Source organism: Lynx rufus, unplaced genomic scaffold (genome assembly GCF_022079265.1).
Source record: "Lynx rufus isolate CCGP_SWC_20201006 ecotype Redwood Valley unplaced genomic scaffold, mLynRuf1.p SCAF_29, whole genome shotgun sequence".
NCBI classification, from domain to species: domain Eukaryota; kingdom Metazoa; phylum Chordata; class Mammalia; order Carnivora; family Felidae; genus Lynx; species Lynx rufus.
Window position 1 is genome coordinate 8711275 of NW_025814844.1, and position 19847 is coordinate 8731121.

Below are 19847 nucleotides of genomic sequence, written 5' to 3' on the forward strand. Positions count from 1 at the left end.
TTAAAACCAGGAAAGTCCTGGGCAAATAAGGACACCCTCATTCTAGACACTACAACTGATGAGAAGGGAAAGAAATGACCGAAGAGATTAAAAGGAACAACAAGAAAGGTAGGAGAAACAAGAGTGTGAGTTTTGGAATCTAAAAAGAGAAAAGTGCTAAGTAAGGCTGATAGATCAAGTAAGATGAGGATTTACAAGTGAGGAGGCACAATATTGTGATTTATAAGAAATATATATTTGGTCATTGAGATAAGCAGAATATATTTCTCATATATATTTATTTGGTCTTCCTCCATGGTTTCTGGCTTATAGCTCCCCAGATACTTGGAATTTCCTGAATGATAACAGCAATGGGAGAATCTTTTGCTTTAATATTTGGTGTCTTGTCCTCAGTTCCTGAAATTGCTTCAAATCCATAAAGAAAGAATGGGGGATGGTTGCCAGGGGACTCAACCATGAACAGAGGGGAGGAAGTTTGAGTCCCACCTCTGATTATCAGGGAAGGGAGAGAGTCTGGAGGTTGAATCAATTACCAGCAGTCAGTGATTAAATCAATAATGCCTATGTAATGAAGCCTCATAACAAAAGTGGGGGGGGTATCTGGAAAGTTTCCAGGTTGGGAAACCAGAACACTTCCATATACCACCATGCTAGGCTCAAATTCCATGAGCACAGAAACTGTTTTTTGGGACCTTTACCCTATGTATCTCTTCATTTGGCTGTTGATTTGTATCCTTTAAAATCCTTTGTAATAAGAAAGTAATCTAGTGAGTAAATAGGCTTCCTGAGTTCTGTGGCCATTTTAGCAAATTAATTGAACCTATGGAAATGGTCATGGGAAACTTTGCCTTATAACTAGTCTGTGAGAAGTACCAGTATTGATCTGGACTCATGACTGGCATCTAAAGCCCACTCTGGCAAATTAATGAAACCTAAGGAGGTGGTTGTGGGAACCTCTAACCTGTAACCAGTGGGTCAGAAGCACAGGTAACAATATGGGTTTGCAATTGGCATCTGAAGTAAAGGGCAGTCTTGTGAGACTGAGCCCTTAACCTATGGAATCTGATGCTATCTCTGGATACATAGTATCAGAATTGAGTTGAATTGTAGGATACCCAGCTGGTTTTGGAGAATTGTTGGATGTTTAGAGAAAAACACGCACACATGTTGGAACTGGTGACCAGAGCCCTTATTATAGGAGGTCACAGGTGATCTAGAAATGAACAGTCTTGGTGAAGTGGTGTGGATGAAACTTCATTGGAATGGACTTAAAGTACATGCTTTAAAAGAGAATAGGAGGTGAGACACCAATAAAAATGGTCGAGTAGATAGCTTCAGGGGCCCATCCCACCACAGAAACATTGAAAAATTGAACAAAAACTGTCAGAATCTATTTTGTCAGAACTCTGGGAAAAAGGCAAAAGTTTATAGCAATGAAGAGACTATTGGATCAAGAAAAAGGCAACATTAAAATGGTAAGAAACCTTTGTGTACTTCCTTCTTTCCTTCCTTCCCAACTAAGCTTTAAACCTAACATGGGGCTCGAACTTATGACCTTGGGATCAAGAGTTACATGCTCTGCTAACTAAGCCAGCCAGGTGCCCCAATTTGTATGTTTCTAATTGCCTTTGCTGACTCCCTTTTCCCACTATGCAGCATTCTTGAAGAGCACAGCCCACATTTCACATATGGGAACATAGTCTCTGCTTCTGGAGGGAACAGAATAGACCTTATTCTCAAAGACTTGTGCTTATCTTTCCTAACCTATCTGGGGGCTACCTGAAGGACTGATGCAAGGTGTTTGCCTTTGTTTCCTCTAACTCACTGGTAAAGGTAACCACATATGTAAATAGAAAAGTCAGTCTTAATATACTCTCTGTAACTCCTATTTTTTAAATTATGTGATTAAAAAGTCAAATACATAAAACAAAATTATAAATCTATATTAATGAGCACACCATAAGGATATAATATAAAATAAGCATGAACAAACAAGCAAACAAATAAAGATGTATTCTTTGGTGATAATAATATAAGGAGGAGAGATACAGATGTACAGAAAAAGGGAATTTATGGACTATTGAAACTAAGTTGGTATTATTCAGACTAGGTTGTTATCAGTTTTTTTTTTAATATTTATTTATTTATTTATTTATTTATTTATTTATTTATTTATGAGATACAGAGAGAGACAGAGCATGAGCAGGAGAGGGGCAGAGAGAGGGAGACACAGAACCCAAAGCTTGCTCCAGGCTCCCAGCTGTCAGCACAGAACCCGACATGGGGCTAGAACCCATGAACTGGGAAACCATGACCCAAGCCAAAGTCGGACGCTTAACCATCTGAGCCACCCAGGCACCCCTAGGTTGTTGTAAGTTTAAGATGTTAATTTTAGTCCTATAACTATTACTAAGAAAATAAACAAAAAATATATAGAAAGGGAAAGAAGGAGGAAGTCAAAATGTTGTACTACAAAAATTAAACTAAATTAAACAAAAAAAAGCAGCAATATGGGAATCAAGGGACAACAGCAACAAAAAACAGACATACAGAAAAAAGAGAGCTAAGCGGGAGAAGCAAATTCTTCCTTATCAGTAATTACTTAAATGTAAATGGATTAAACTCTGCAATCAAAATTCAGGGATTAGCAGATTGGGTAAGTAAAATGACCTGACCTATTTATATATCTACAAGACACTCATTTAAGATATGAAGAGACAAATGTTTGAAAGTGAAAAGATGGGGAAAAAAATATTCCCTATAGGGGCGCCTGGGTGGCGCAGTCGGTTAAGCGTCCGACTTCAGCCAGGTCACGATCTCGCGGTCCATGAGTTCGAGCCCCGCGTCGGGCTCTGGGCTGATGGCTCAGAGCCTGGAGCCTGTTTCTGATTCTGTGTCTCCCTCTCTCTCTGCCCCTCCCCCGTTCATGCTCTGTCTCTCTCTGTCCCAAAAATAAATAAACGTTGAAAAAAAAAATTAAAAAAAAAATTCCCTGTAAACGGTAAACAAAGAAAAGCTAAAGTAGTTATATTAATATCATAAAAAATAAGCTTAAAGTAAAAGTTTATAAAAGACAAATAAGAACATTATATTTTGATAAAAATGTCAATTCAGCAAAAACATATAATAATTATATACATATACACGTTTAACCATAGAGCCCCTAAATATATGAAGCCAGAACTAAGGATTATGAAACAAACAGTTCTACATAATATTTGGAGACTTACTACAACTCTTTTTAAAATGTTTTTATTTATTTGAGAGGGAGAGAGAAAGAGAGAGAGAGAAAGTGAGCAGGGGAGGGGGAGGGAGAGAGGGAGACACAGAACATGAAGCAGGCTCCAGACTCTGAGCTGTCAGTACAGAGCCCAATGCAGGGCTCGAACTCGTGAACTGTGAAATGATGACCTGAGCTGAATTTGGACACTTAACCAACTGAGCCACTCAGGCACCCTTTACTACACCACTTTTAATAATTGATGGGAGAACTGGACTAAAAAAATTAATGAAGAAACAGAGGACTTGAACAATACTATAAACTAATTAGACCTAAAAGCCATGTACTGAACACTCTACCAAAAACAGCACAGTATACATTCTTCTCAAATGTACATGAACATTTCCCAGGTTAGACCATATGTTAGAGGACAAAATAAATCTCAGTAAATATCCAAAGATGTAAATCAACACAAAATATCTTCACAGTAAAATCATTCACAAAATATCTATACAATGGATTGAACTAGAAACCAGTAACAGAAGGCAAACTGGAAAATTCACAAATAAGTGGAATTAAATTGCCCATTCTTTTTTTTAATGCATATTTATTTATTTTGAGAGAGAGAGTGAGCAGGGAAGGGCAGAGACAGGTGGGAGAGAGAGAGAATCCCAAGCAGGCTCCACGCTGTCAGTGCAGAGTCTGATGCAGGGCTTGAACCCATAAACCATGAGATCATGACTTGAGCCAAAACTAAGAGTCAGACACTTAACTGACTGAGCCACCCCAATGCCCCAATTCTTAAACAACCAATGGGTCACAGAAGAAATCACAAGGGAAATTGGAAAATACTTTGAGACAAATGAAAATGAAACACAGCATATCAAAACTTATGGGATAAAGGAGAAAAAAATGTTAAGAGGGAAGTGTGTGGTGTAAATGCATATATTAAAAAATAAAAAATATTTTTTTTAAATTTAGGTTTGCTTTCCCCCTGAGCTTGAGTGTGTTTATTTTTGACCACTTCTTTATATTCTTTGGTGGGATGTATATGACTGATTCTTTCAACATTTCACGTGCACACACACACACATTATTTTTTAGACAGAGAGTGTGAGTGAGCAGGGGGCAGAGATTGAAAGGAGAGAGAGAGAATCCCACGAGGTGTAGAGAGAGGGAGAGACTGTGCAGAACTCATAGCAGGTCTCATGTTCACCCAAAGTGGGGCTTGAGCTCACTGAGCATCAGGTCACCAAAGTCAATGCTTAACCAACTGAGTCACCCAGCCCCCCAAAAAGAAAAAAATACCTTTAAGGAATAATTTAACTTGCACCATAAGGAATTTTTTAAAAAGACAAATTAAACTCAAAGCTAGTAGAAGGAGGAATAATAAAGATTAGAGTGGAACTAAAAGAAACAGAGAACAGAAAGTTAACAGAGAAGGGCACACCTGGGTGGCTCAATAGGTTGTATCTGACCCTTGATCTCAGCTTAGATCTTGATCTCAGGGTTGTAAGTTCAAGTCCCGCATTGGGCTCCATGCTGGGCATGAAGCCTACTTAAAAAAAAGTTAATGTATAAAACTAACAAAAACAAAAGCATATCAACAAAATTGACAAACCTTTACCTAGAGTAAGGGGGAAAAAGACCTAAGTAACTAAAATTGGAATTTAAGTAGAATCCTTACAACTAATCTTACAGAAACACGAATGATTATAAAAAATACTATGAATAATTATATTTCAGTAAATCTGATGATAACCTACACAACATAAATGAATTCCTGGAAACACAAACTACCAAAAATGCCTTAAGAAGAAATAGAAAATCTGAAAATGTCCATATCCAGTAAGGAGATTGTATCAATAATCAAAAGCCTCCCAAAGAGAAGCATAAGACCAGAAGACTTCACTAGTAAATTATACCAAATATTTAAAAAAGTATATATACCAATTCTTTCCAAACTCTTCCAGAATTTAGAGTATCATTCTAAGAGGACAGTATTACCATGATATCAAAGACATTACAAGAAAATAAAACTGCAGATAAATATTCATTATCAATAGAGATGTAAAAACCATGAACCAAATACTAGGAAACTGAATTAAACGGTATATTAAAATGGTTATACATCATGACCAAGTGGGATTTATATCCAGAATTCAAGTGTGATTCAAACAAGAAAATCAATTTAACACACCACATGAATGGATTGAGGGTGAAAAAAACACACACACATGATAGTCTCAATGGATGCAGAAAAAGTACTTGAAAAAAACCCATCATCCTTTCATCATAAAAATACCCAGAAAACTAGGAATAGATGCAAGCTTCCTTAATATGATAAAAGACATTTATGAAAACCCACAGCTAACATCATACTCAAAGGTGAAATGTGGGGCAATTAGGCAACATAAAGAAATAAAATTTACCTAAATTAGAAAGGAAAAAGTAAAACCATCCCTATGTGCAGATGACATGATCCTATATACAGAAATTCTAAAGACTCCATTCTAAAGACTCACACACACAAACTCTGCTAAAGCTATTAAGTGTATTCAGCAGAGTTGGAGGGAACAAGATAAATACTCCAAAAAATCAATTATGTTTCCAATAAAAGAAACCATCAACAAAGTAGAAAGAAAAACTACAGAAGGGGGAAAAATATTTGCAAATCACATATTTGAAAAGGGAATAATATCCAAAATATATAAGGAACCCATATAACTCAAGAGTGAAAAAAAAAACTGGGCAAAGAGGGGCACCTAGGTGGCCTTAGTCAGTTAAGAATCTGACTCTTGATTTTGGCTCAGGTCATGATCTTATGGTTTGTGAGTTGAGCCCTGCATTCGGCTCATGCTGACAGTGCAGAGGTTGCCTGGGATTCTCTCTTTCTCCCTCTTTCTCTGCTCCTCCCATGTGCACACACACTCTAAATAAATAAACAAACAAAAAACTTTAAAAAAAAAAGTGGGCAAAAGACCTGAATAGACATTTCTACAAAGAAGACACATGAAAGGCCAATGGGTGCATGAAAAGATACTCAATGTCACTAGTCATTAGGGAAATGGAAATCAAAACCATCATGAGATATCACCTCACACCTGTTGGAATGGCCATCATCAGAAAGATAAGAGATAACTGATATTGTAGTAGACGTGGAGGAAAAGGAACACTTGTGCACTGTTGGTGCAATTGTAAGAAGGAGCAGCCACTATTAAATACAGTATGGAGGACCCTCAAAAAAATTAGACACAGAACCACCATATGATCCAGCAATTCTACTTCTGGGAATGTATCCAAGGAAACATAAACACTAACTTGAAAAGATATCTACACCTCCATGTTCATAACAACATTATTTACAATAGCCAAGACATGGAAACAACCTAATTGTTCACTGATGGATGACTAGATAAAGAAGGTGCCGTATACATATATACAATAGAATACTATTCAGCCATAAAAAAGAAGAAAAACCTACTACAACATGGTTGGACCTTGGGGGCATTATATTAAGTGAAATAAGTCAGACAGCAAAAGACAAATACTGTGTAATCCCACATGTGGAATCTAAACAAAACAAAACAAAAACGCGTAGAAAAAGAGATCAGACTTGTGGTTACCAAAGGTAAGGGTGCGGGGGTGGGAGAATTGGAGGAAGGTGGTCAAAAGGTACACATTTCTAGTTATAAAATAAACAAATATTAGGGATATAATGTATAACACGACTATAGCTAAAACTGCTATATGATATACAGGGAAGTTAAAAGAGAAAATCCTAGAAGTTCTCATCACAAGGAGAAAATATTTTTCCTTTTTTCCCTTTTCTTTTTATTCTATCTATATGAGAAGATGGATGCTAGCTGAACCTATTGTGGTAATCTTTTCACAATATATAAAAATCAAACCATCATGCTGTATACCTTGAACTTATGTAGTAATGTGTGTCAATTATTTCTTGATAAAACTGGAAAACAGTTAATTGTGTTTCTATTCAGAAGCAATGAACAATCAAAAAAAGCAAATTAAGGAAACAATTCGATTGCATCTAAAAGAATAAAATGCTTAGGAATAGATTTAACCAAAGAGGTAAAATATCTGTATACTGGAAATGTAAAAATTGCTGACAGAAATTAAATACCTAAATATTTAAATGCAAAGACATGTCTGCTCATGAGTAAATGAGACAATATCATTAGGATGTTAATACTAGGAAAGCAATCTATAGATTCAATGCAACGCCTATCAAAATTCCAATGATCTTTTTTTTTCAGAAACACAAAAGCCAGTTTTTGAATTCTTACACAATTGAAAGAAGTCTTGATAGCCAAAACAATCTTGAAAAATAAAAACAAATTTGGAGTATTCACAATTCCTAATTTAAAAACAAGTTCACACTAACCAAAACAGTGTGGTATTGGCCTACTTACAGACATATAGACCAATGGAATAAAATTGAGAGTCCAGAAATAAACCTTCACATATATGGTCAATTGATTTTCAACAAGGGTGCCAAGACCAATTCTATGGGGAAAGAATAGTCTCTTAACAGATGGTGCCAGGATGACTGGACATCCACGTGCAAAAGAATGAAATTGGACCCCTGTCTCACACAATATACAAATACTAACTCAAAAATGGGTCACTGACCAGGGCGCCTGGGTGGCACAGTTGGTTAAGCATCCAACATTGGCTCCAGTCATGATCTCAGGGTTCCTGAATTCGAATCCCACATCAGGCTCTCTGCTATCGGCACAGAGCCCACTTCAGATCCTTGGTCTCCCTCTTTCTCTCTGCCCGTCCCCTGTGCTCTCTCTGTCTCTCTCTCTGTCTCTCTCAAAAATAAATAAACATTTAAAAAATGGGTCAATGACCTAAATGTAAGAGCTAAACTAATAAAACTCATAGAATAAAATACAGGGGGAAAATCTTTATTACACTAGGTTTGGGAATAGGAAAAACAAAATCATAAACACCAAAGAAAAAATAACGTTGCATTCATCAAAATTTAAAAACCTTTGCACATCAAATACTATTATCAAGAAAGTGAAAAAGGCAACTTATAGACTGGGAGAAAATACTTGCAACTCATGCAACTAATAAGGATTTAATATATAAAATATAGAAAGAACTTTTTTTTTAGGAGGGAGGAGCCAAGATGGCGGAAGAGCATGGAAGTTTTTTGTGTGTCTCATGTCCATGAAATACAGCCAGACCAAAACTGAACCATCCTACACACCTAGAAAACTAATTGGAGGATTAACACAACAATCTGCACCACCTGAGCCACAGAATTCAGCAGGTACACGGCGCGCAGAGGTGAACTTGGGGAGAGAGAAACTGCAGAAGGTAGGCAATCTCTTTTGCAGGTGGAGAGGGGACGGAGACTGGGGAGGGGGGAGAATACGGGAAAAGCACCCCTCCGCAAAAGCAGCTGGAGAGAAAGCGGAAAATTGGACAGCCACAGGGACTAAACTAAAAAGGGAGAAAGGAGAAAGGAAAGGGTTTAAATTCCATTAAGACTGTAAACAAGGGGAGCGCAAAGGCTGCAACTCCGCAGCTCGATACCTGACGGTGCTCTGGTGGGAAGGGCGAATCCCCAGGAACAGAGTGGGGTCCGGGAGGTTCTCGGGCCACACGGGGAAAAGTGGTTCCACTGCTGGAAGGACATTTGGTAGAGACTGTTGAAGCCACCTGGTCCCAGCAGACCCCGGAAGGCGGCCACATTTGCTGGTGCTGGGGCAAGGTCGTTAAGGGTGAAGCCAGGTGCCAGATGTGTGTTGTGATTTTCCATAATCCCTGAAATGCAGCTGGTACACTGTCTCACAAACTTTTTCTGGGGCGGGCTGGTACCTGGCTGCAGTCTCGGGGCACCGGCAGCAGCAGGGTCCAGCAGGCGTTCCTGGGTGCAGCCAGCATTTGGCCATTGCTCGGTGAGACCCTCCCACAGAGGGGTGGAACGGGTCAAAGCCGCAGTCCTTCGGAAGTAAGGGGCCTGGAAAAACAGCCGCATCTGAGACAAAACTCAGGAGAGAGGTACTGCCTGGGGCCTGGTCACGGAGAGTAAAAAAGCGGGGAGTGGACGAGAGCTGAAGATAGAGGACCGGTGCACGACTGCTGATCTGGGAGAAGACTTGGTAGCTGAGTGGCGCCATTTTTTACCGCTCCTGCTCATGCGCACAGGCACCTATGAGCGCTGCAACACTCTACCCCAGTAGGCTAGCAGCACCATCTAGTGAAAAGCAGAGCTGTTACACTGAGCCCTGCCCAAGTGAGCCAACTTCGCTCTTCTAGAACACAAGTCTCACCTTCGGCTTAGTTTATGGACTATAAAGCACTACGTAGACTGACTTCTAGGGGAAAACGAAGCAATTTCAGTCCTACTTCAATCTGTTAGCAGGTTCATCTATTCAATTTTCTTTCTTTCTTTTTCTTTTTCTCTTTTATGCTTCTTTTTCATGAATACAGAAAGAAAACAATTCATTTTTATTTTCAATTTTATTAAAAATATTTCTTTAATTTTTATTACTATATTTTTTACTTTTGCGTAATTTTTTAAATTCTATTTTACTTCCATCATTTTATTTTAGTCTACTTCAGTGTATTCACCTTTTCAAATTTTCAATTTCCTTTTTTTCCTTTTTTTCTCTTTTTCATTTCTTTTTCTTGAGTGCAGAAAGAGAAAAACTTCATTTTACTTTCAATTTCTATTACAAATATTTTTATTTAATTTTTTTACTATATTTTTTGCTTTTATGTAAATTTTTTCAAATTCTATTTTACTTCCATCATTTTATTTTAGTCTACTACAGTCTATTCACTTTTTCAAATTTTCAAATGATTTCTTTTTTCTTTCTTTTTTAAATCTTTTTTCTCTTTTTTGTTTCTTTTCTTTTTTCTTAAACACAGAAAAAGAAAAAATATTTATTTTTAATTTTTATTAAAATATTTTTCTTTAATTTTTTTCTATTATATGTTTTACTTTTGTGTATATTTTTTAAAATTCTATTTTACCCCCATCATCTCATTTTAGTCTACTTCAGTGTATTCATTTTTTCAAATTCTCAAGCTTTTTCCTTTTTTTTCTTCCCCCCACTTTTTTCTTTCCCCCATTTTCAACACCCAGACCAAAACACACCTAGGATCAAGCATCATCTATTCGATTTGTGTGTGTGTGTGTGTGTGTGTGTGTGTTTAATTTTTAATTTTAATATTTTTTAAATTTCACTATTTTTTTAATTTCAATTTTTCTACCTCATTAATTCCTTTTCTCCCTTCAAAATGACAAAACGAAGGAATTAAGCCCAAAAGAAAGAGCACAAAGAAACGACAGCCAGGGATTTAACGAACACAGATACCAGCAAGATGTCTGAACCAGAATTTAGAATCACAATAATAAGAATACTAGCTGGAGTTGAAAATAGATTAGAATCCCTTTCTGCAGATATAAAAGAAGCAAAAAATAGCCAGAATGAAATTAAAAATGCTATAACTGAGCTGCAATCACAGATGGATGCAGCAGCGGTAAGGATGGATGAGGCAGAACAGAGAATCAGCAATATAGAGGACAAACTTATAGAGAATAATGAAGCAGAAAAAAAGAGAGAGATTAAGGCAAAAGAGCACAATTTAAGAATTAGAGAAATCAGTGACTCATTAAAAAGGAACAACATCAGAATCCTAGGGGGCCCAAAAGAGGAAGAGAGAGAAATGGGGTTTAGAAGAGGTATGTGAGCAAATCACATTGGAAAACTTTTCTAACCTGGGGAAGACACAGCCATCAAAATTGAGGAAGCACAGAGGACTCCCATTAGATTCAACAAAAACCGACCATCAACAAGGCATATCATAGTCAAATTCACAAAATACTCAGGCAAGGAGAGAATCATGAAAGCAGCGAGGGAAAAAAAGTCCCTAATCTACAAGGGAAGACAGATCAGGTTTGCAGCAGACCTATCCACAGAAACTTGGCAGACCAGAAAGGAGTGACAGGATGTGCTGAATCAGAAAAATATGCAGCCAAGAATTCTTTATCCAGCAAGGCTGTCATTCAAAATAGAAGGAGAGATAAAAAGTTTCCCAGACAAAGAAAAATTAGATGAGTTAGTGACCACTAAACCAGCCCTGCAAGAAATTTTAAGGGGGACTCTCTGAGGGAAGAAAAGATAAAAAAAAACACAACAACAAATAAATAAATACCAAAAGCAACAAAGATTAGAAAGGACCAGAGAACACCACCAGAAACTCCAACTCTACAAGCAACATAATGGCAGTAAATTCATATCTTTCAGCACTCACTCTAAACGTCAATGGACACAATGCTCCAATCAAAAGACATAGGGTAACAGAATGGATAAGAAAACAAGATCCATCTATATGCTGTTTACAAGAGACCCACTTTAGACCTAACGACACCTTCAGATTGAAAATAAGGGGATGGAGAACCATCTATCATGCTAATGGTCAACAAAAGAAAGCTGGGGTAGTCATGCTTATATCAGACAATCTAGACTTTAAAATAAAGACTGTATCAAGAGATGCAGAAGGGCATTATATCATAATCAAGGGGTCTATCCACCAAGAAGACCTAACAATTGTAAACATTTATATGCCAAATGTGAAAGCACCCAAATATATAAATCCATTAATCACAAACATAAATAAACTCATTGATAGTAATACCATAATAGTAGGAGACTTCAACACCCCACTAACAACAATGGACAGATCATCTAATCAAAAAATCAACAAGGAAACAATGGCTTTGAATGACACACTGGACCAGATGGACTTAACAGATATTTCAGAACATTTCATCCTAAAGCAGCAGAATATACATTCTTCTCCAGTGCACATGGAACGTTCTCCAGAATAGACCATATACTGGGACACAAATCAGCCCTAAGTAAGTACAAGAAGATCGAGATCATACCATGCATATTTTCAGACCACAACGCTATGAAACTCGAAATCAACCACAAGAAAAAATTTGGAAAGGTAACAAATACTTGGAGACTGAAGAACATCCTATACTAAAGAATGAATGGGCTAACCAAGGAGTTAAAGAGGAAATTAAAAAGTATATGGAAGCCAATGAAAATGATAACACCATAACCCAAAACCTCTGGGATGCAGCAAAGGTGGTCATAAGAGGAAAGTATACAGCAATCCAGGCCTTCCTAAAGAAGGAAGAAAGGTCTCAGATACACAACCTAACCTTATGACTTAAGGAGCTGGAAAAAGAATAGCTAATAAAACTCAAAACTAGCAGAAGACAGGAAATAATAAAGATTAGAGCAGAAATTAATGCTCTCGAAACCAGAAAAAAAAAAAAAGGTAGAATAGACCAATGAAACCAGAAGCTGGTTCTTTGAAAGAATTAACAAAATTGATAAACCAGTAGCCAGTTTGATCAAAAAGAAAAAGGAAAGGGCCCAAATAAGTAAAATCAAGAATGAAAGAGGAGAGATCACAACCAACACAACAGAAATAAAAACAATAATAAGAGAAAATTATGAGCAATTATATGCCAATAAAATGGGCAATCTAGAAGAAATGGAAAAATTCCTAGAAACATATACACTAACAAAACTGAAACAGGAAGAAATAGAAAATCTGAACAGACCCATGACCAGTAAAGAAATCAAATTAGTAATCAAAAATCTGCCAAAAAACAAGAGTCCAGGGCCCCATGGCTTTCCAGGGGAATTCCCAAACATTTAAGGAAGAGTTAACATGTATTCTCTTGAAGCTGTTCCAAAAAATAGAAATGGAAGGAAAACTTCCAAACTCTTTCTATGAAGCCAACATTACCTTGATTCCAAAACCAGACAGAGACCCCACTAAAAAGGAGAACTATAGACCAATTTCCCTGATGAACATGGATGCAAAAATCCTTAACAAGATATTAGCCAACCAGATCCAACAATACATTAAGAAAACTATTCACCATGACCAAGCGGGATTTATACCTGGGAAGCAGGGCTGGCTCAATACCTGCAAAACAATTAACGTGATTCATCACATCAGTAAAAGAAAGGACAAGAATCATATGGTCCTCTCAATAGATGCAGAGAAAGCATTTGACAAAATACAGCATCTTTTCTTGATAAAAACCCTCAAGAAAGTAGGGATAGAAGGAGCATACCTCAAGATCATAAAAGCCATACATGAAAGACCCAACGCTACTATCATCCTCAATGGGGAAAAACTGACAGCTTTCCCCCTAAGGTCAGGAACAAGATATGGATGTCCACTCTCGCCACTGTTATTCAACATAGGATTCGAAGTCTTAGCCTCCGCAGTCAGACAACACAAAGAAGTAAAAGGCATCCAAATCGGCCAGGACGATCAAAGTTTCACTCTTCACAGATGACATGATACTTTCACTCTTCACAGATGACATGATACTCTATATGAAAAACCCAAAAGATTCCACCAAAAAACTGCTAGAACTGATTCATGAATTCAGAAAAGTTGCAGGATATAAAATCAACGCACAGAAATTGGTTGCATTCCTATACACCAACAATGAAGCAACAGAAAGAGAAATCAAGGAATTGATCCCATTTACAATTGCACCAAAAACCATACAATACCTATCAATAAATCTAACCAAAGAGGTGAAAAAATTTATACACTGAAAACTATACAAAGCTTATGAAAGAAATTGAAGAAGATACAAAAAAATGGAAAAAGATTCCATGCTCCTGGATAGGGAAGAACAAATATTGTTAAAAAGTCGATACTAACTAAAGAAATCTACATATTCAATGCAATTCCTATCAAAGTAACACCAGCATTCTTCACAGAGCTAGAACAAATAATCCTAAAATTTGTATGGAACCAGAAAAGACCCCAAATATCCAAAGCAATCTTGAAAGGTGTAATCATCAAGACAGTATGGTACTGGCACATGAACAGACACTCAGATCAATGAAACAGAATAGAGAACCCAGAAATGGACCCACAAACATATGGCCAACGAGTCTTTGACAAAGCAGGAAAGAATATCCAATGGAATAAAGATAGTCTCTTCAGCAAGTGGTGCTGGGAAAACTGGACAGCGACATGCGGAAGAATGAACCTGGACCACTTTCTTACACCATACACAAAAATAAACTCAAAATGGATTAAAGACCTAAATGTAAGACTAGAAGCCATCAAAATCCTCGAGGAGAAAGCAGACAAAAACCTCTTTGATCTTGGCCAAAGCAGCTTTTTACTCAATACATCTCCTGAGGCAAGGGAAACAAAAGCAAAAGTGAACTACTGGGACCCCATCAAAATAAAAAGCTTCTGCACAGCAAAGGAAATAATTGGCAAAACTAAAAGGCAACTGACAGAATGAGAGAAGATATTCTCAAATGACATATCAGATAAAGGGTTAGTATCCAAAATCTATAAAGAACTTATCAAACTCAACACCCCCCCCCCAAAAAAAAACAATCCAGTGAAGAAATGGGCAAAAGACATGAATAGACACTTCTTCAAAGAAGACATCCAGATGGCCAACTGACACATGAAAAAATGCTCAACATCACTCATCATCAGGGAAACACAATTCAAAACCACAATGAGATACCAACTTACATGTCACAATGTCAGAATGGCTAACATTAACAACAGATGTTGGTGAGGATGCGGAGAAAGAGGATCTCTTTTCCATTGTTTGTGGGGATGCAAGCTGGTGCAGCCACTCTAGAAAATAGCTTCCTCAAAAAAGTAAAAATAGAACTACCCTACGACCCAGCAATTGCACTACTAGGTATTTATCCACGGGATACAGATGTGCTGTTTCAAAGGGACACCTGGACCCCCATATTTATAGTAGCATTATCAACAATAACCAAAGTATGGAAAAAGTCCAAATGTCCATTGATGGATGAATGGATAAGGAAAATGTGATATATAGATACAGATATATAGATATAGATGATATAGATATAGATATAAATATAGATATAGATATAGATATAGATATAGATATAGATATATACATACATACAATGGAGTATTACCTGGCAATCAAAAAGAATGAAATCTTGTCATTTGCAACTATGTGGATGGAACTGGAGGGTATTATGCTAAGTGAAATTAGTCAGTCAGAGAAAGATAAAAATCATATGACTTCACTCATATGAGAACTTTAAGACACAGAACAGATGAACATAAGGGAAGGGAAACAAAAATAATATAAAAACAGGGAGGGGGACAAACATAAGAGACTCTTAAATATGGAGAACAAACAGAGGGTTACTGGAGGGGGTGTGGTGGGGGGATGGGCTCAATGGGTAAGGGGCACTAAGGAATCTACTCCTGAAATCATTGTTGCACTATATGCTAACTAATTTGTCTATAAATTTTAAAAAATAAAAATAAAATTAAAAAAAGAACTTTTTTTAAATTAAGTTTTTAAATTTTAATTCCAGTATAGCTAGCACACAGTGTTATATTGGTTTCAGGTATATGATTTGAATATATAAAGAACTCTTACAACTCAACAATAAAAACAACCCAATTAAAAAATGTACAAAGGACTTGAATAGATGTCTCTCTGAAGAAGATATGCAAATGAAAAGATATATACATGAAAAGATTCTCCACATTATTAGTAATTAGGAAAATGCAAACCCAAACCACAATGAGATACGACTTCACATCCACTGGGATGGCTATAAGAACAACAAAAAGTAGTAAGAAACAAGTGTTGGCCAGGATGTGGAGAAATTGCAACTCTCATACATTGCTAGTGGAAATGTAATTACATTGCTGTGGAAAACGGTTTAGCAGTTCCATAAAAAGTTAAACCTGAACTCACCATATAGCTCAGCAATTACACTCCTAGATATATACCCATATTGAAGACAGGCATTTAAACAAAAAATCTTTCATGAATCTTCATAGCAGCATTATTCACAACAGTCAAAAGGTAGAAACATCCTGAGTATCTGTGCTTGGGTGAATGCACAAATAACATGTGGTATATCCATGCAATGGAATATTATTTGGCTATAATAAAGAATAAAATATTAAAACATGCTAGAATGTGGCTGAATCTTAAAAAAACATGTTAAATGAAAGAAGACAGACACAATAGGTAACATATTATATGATTCCATTTTTATGTGAATGCCCAGAATAGGTAAATCCATCAAGACAGAAAGCCAATTAGTGGTTGCCAGGAGCTGGGAAATGAAAGAACGGGGAGGGCTCCCTTAAAGGGTGTGGAGTTTTCTGGTGTTTTTGGTGATGAAGGTGTTTGGAACTACATAGAGGAGGTGGTTGCACAGCATTGTGAATGTACTACATGCCGCCAAACCATTCAACCTAACATGAACGTGGTTAATTTTATGCCATGTGTATTTCACTTCCATAAAAATAAAGAAGAGAGAGAAGAGAAGCACGAAACTTGCAGGCCATGAATTTAGATAACTTTTAAGTGTGGCTGTAGATGAGAGTACAGAAATGGAACTGTGGCTGGTGGAAGAAGTGGGGTCAATAGGTGTTTTCTTTTGTTTTAAGATGGGAGAAAATAATGTTGGAAAAGTGTTTATCTTTGCTGGGACACCTGAGAGCCTCAGTCAGTTAAGCAACTTTGGCTCGGGTCAGAATCTCACTGTTTGTGAGTTCAAGCCCCATATCCAGCTCTCTGCTGTCAGCACAGAGCCTGCTTCGTGCCTCTACCCACCCCGCCCCACCCCCCACGCCCCTCCCCTGCTTCTACAGGCTCTCTCTCAAAAATAAATAAACATTAAAAAAATTAGGAAACAAATGTATTTATTTACTGATGAGAATTACTTTCAGAAAGCTGATCTGCAAAGATATCCTTGGGTAAACGAAAGAGATGGCTTTACAGAGATTTATCCTTGATCCTATCTGCAAGAGTATCCCCTAAAGTGAGGCAGTCATGGGCAAACAAAAAGATTAATTGAACTTAACCTACACTAGATAATAAACACAAAGATAGAAATATTATAAAGTATATAAAATACATAAACATGACAATGCTGTTCTGGAGTTACCCATTCCTCCTGCTTAGGGCACTGGTAAGCCCACAGGCTGCCATGGGTTACATGAACAGGGAAATACTTGTATGGGATCTCTTTTCCTTTTTCCTGGGACTGCTGGGTTTATTGGTCTCTTTCCCTATCTCATACTGTTTCACATCTATCTCAACCTAATCCACGCTCAATGACGACCACCTCTTAGTACAAACTGTGTTCTGTCTCCAACTTGAATTATTTCAATTGAAATCTTCAAAGTTCAGAGACTTTCGGTCCCAGCTATACCAATTTTATCACAGAATTTCTATTACTATAGTTTTTGAGTTCCTGTGGCATTTTACACATGATGCAATACATACAGCTTAAGAGATGTGACTTTATCTAAATATGAATGCCCTCTGCAGATGCCTTCTACAAAATGCCTGCTGTCTCTGAATTATTTCTACAAAATGTCTTCCTCAGCCAGATTGGGGAGTGTGGGTCTAGAGCTCTCTCTGGAGTTAAGAGGATAGCACCCTCTAATTTCACTCTTGTCTTAAAGATCTTCCCTGACTTCAGTTTTTCAGATGTACTTTCACTATGTCTATCTCTTCTAATACACACTTCCTGACTACAGAAATTAATTTTAAAAATTCTCTCTTTATGGTTTCATGAGGATTTGCTGAGTTAATGGCTTTACCTGGTGAATTTTACCCAGAGACTCGTGAAGAGCTTTCCCTGAGCAGATAGTACATCTTGACGTTTTCTAGGGATTGTTCTGGGCATACTATCCCCTCAGGATCCAAAAGGGTGTTTGTTTAGTTGCTACCTTCTTATACACTAGAGGTATTGGGATTCAGTCAGAGACTAATGATTTCAAACTACTTATTGTCACAATGCATTTCAACCCAAATGCATTTGAAACCATTTGAAATACTATTAGTTTCTTTCTCTATTATATAGGTTGACTACATAGCAATAGAACTAGCATAGCATGCCAAGTATTTTTAATGGGAGAAGGAGGAAATCTTTATACAGAAAAAGCTAAAACTAGAGTACATACTTTAATAACATAATGCTCAGAATTCAGTCTTTTTTTTATTGTACAAAAGCTATTTTAAGAAAATGCCTTGGGGTGCCTGGGTGGGTCAGTTGGTTAAGTGTCTGACTCTTGATTTTGGCTCAGGTCATGATCTCAGAGTTGGGGAGTTTGAGCCCTGCATCAGGCTCTGTGCTGACAGCGTGGACCCTGCTAGGGATTCTCTCTCTCTCTCTCTCTCTCTCTCTCTCCTCTCTCTTTGTCTCTATCTCTCAAAATAAATAAATACACTTTTAAAAAGAGTTTAAATTTTTTTTAAAAAAATAAAAAAGAAAATGCCTTATGTTCCTAATTTTAACAAAGATGTGTATAATGACTCAATTCTAAGAAGATGTGTATAATGACTCAATTCTAAGAAGATGTGTATAATGACTCAATTCTAAACTATATCATTTAGTTCTAACTAATTTTGTCACTAATATTTTATTTGGGGTACAAAAAAATATTTTTTTTCAGTCTTTACATGGATCACCATAAAATTCTATGAGATTTTATAAGAGTACAGTGGAAAGTTCTGATTAAACCCCAATTATATGATTTAATCATAAACTAGTTGGAAAGACACTTAACAAATCATTATTAGACTCATAAAAGACAACTAAAAAGACTTTCACTTTCTATTGTGATGAAAACCTTGGGTTCTCTATCCATTGATTAGTATTTCGGATCTGATTGAGTAAACCAAAAATAAATGCAATATTGAGTGCTAGTGCTGTGTTCTAAAAGGGTATTACTTATAGGACATGTGCAACTATGAGTGAACAGTCTAATGATCTGGGATCATCCACATTTAATATTAAACATTAAGATTAAAGGATTGCATGTTTTATTTACCCATAGGCTGAATAACTCTGCTTCATTCATCTTTGTTCTCATAAGTGCACAAAAGAATCTTAAGTTTATTCCAAAGTCACAAACCCAAAGTCTTGTTCCATGAGGCAAGAGCTAAAGTACACCAGCCATGATATTGACCTTATTTCAATCACATTGAGTGATTGAGTCCCTGGATGGGCATAAAAGGAGCACTCTGATGGGTCTTCAGTGTTCACAAAATTGGCTCTGAAATATTTCCTTTTACCTTGATCATCTGTTATTGACTGAATGTTTGCCCTCACTCCCATTCATTTGTTGACATCTAACCCCAGTGTGATGATATTAGGAGATGGGGTTGTTGGGCAGTGATTATATCATGAGGGTGTGTCTCATGAATGGGATTGGTGTCCTCATAGGAAGAGGCCAGAGAACGGAGCTGAGCCATGTGAAGACACAGCAAGAAGACAGCAATCTGTAAACCAAGAAGAGGGCTCTCACCAGGCACAGAATCATACAGCACCTTGATCTTGTACTTTGCAGCCTCCAGATCTATGGTATTTTGTTAGAGCAGCCTGAGTTAAAAGATCTTCCTTCACTTTTTATTCTCATTTTTTCACCTTAGCCTATCCTCTGTTCTTATGTGTACATAACTAAAATAGTTTGAAAGGCTGATTTTATAACATTCCACGTCTTGGCCTTTGGTTTGTTTTAGTTGGAATACAAGATT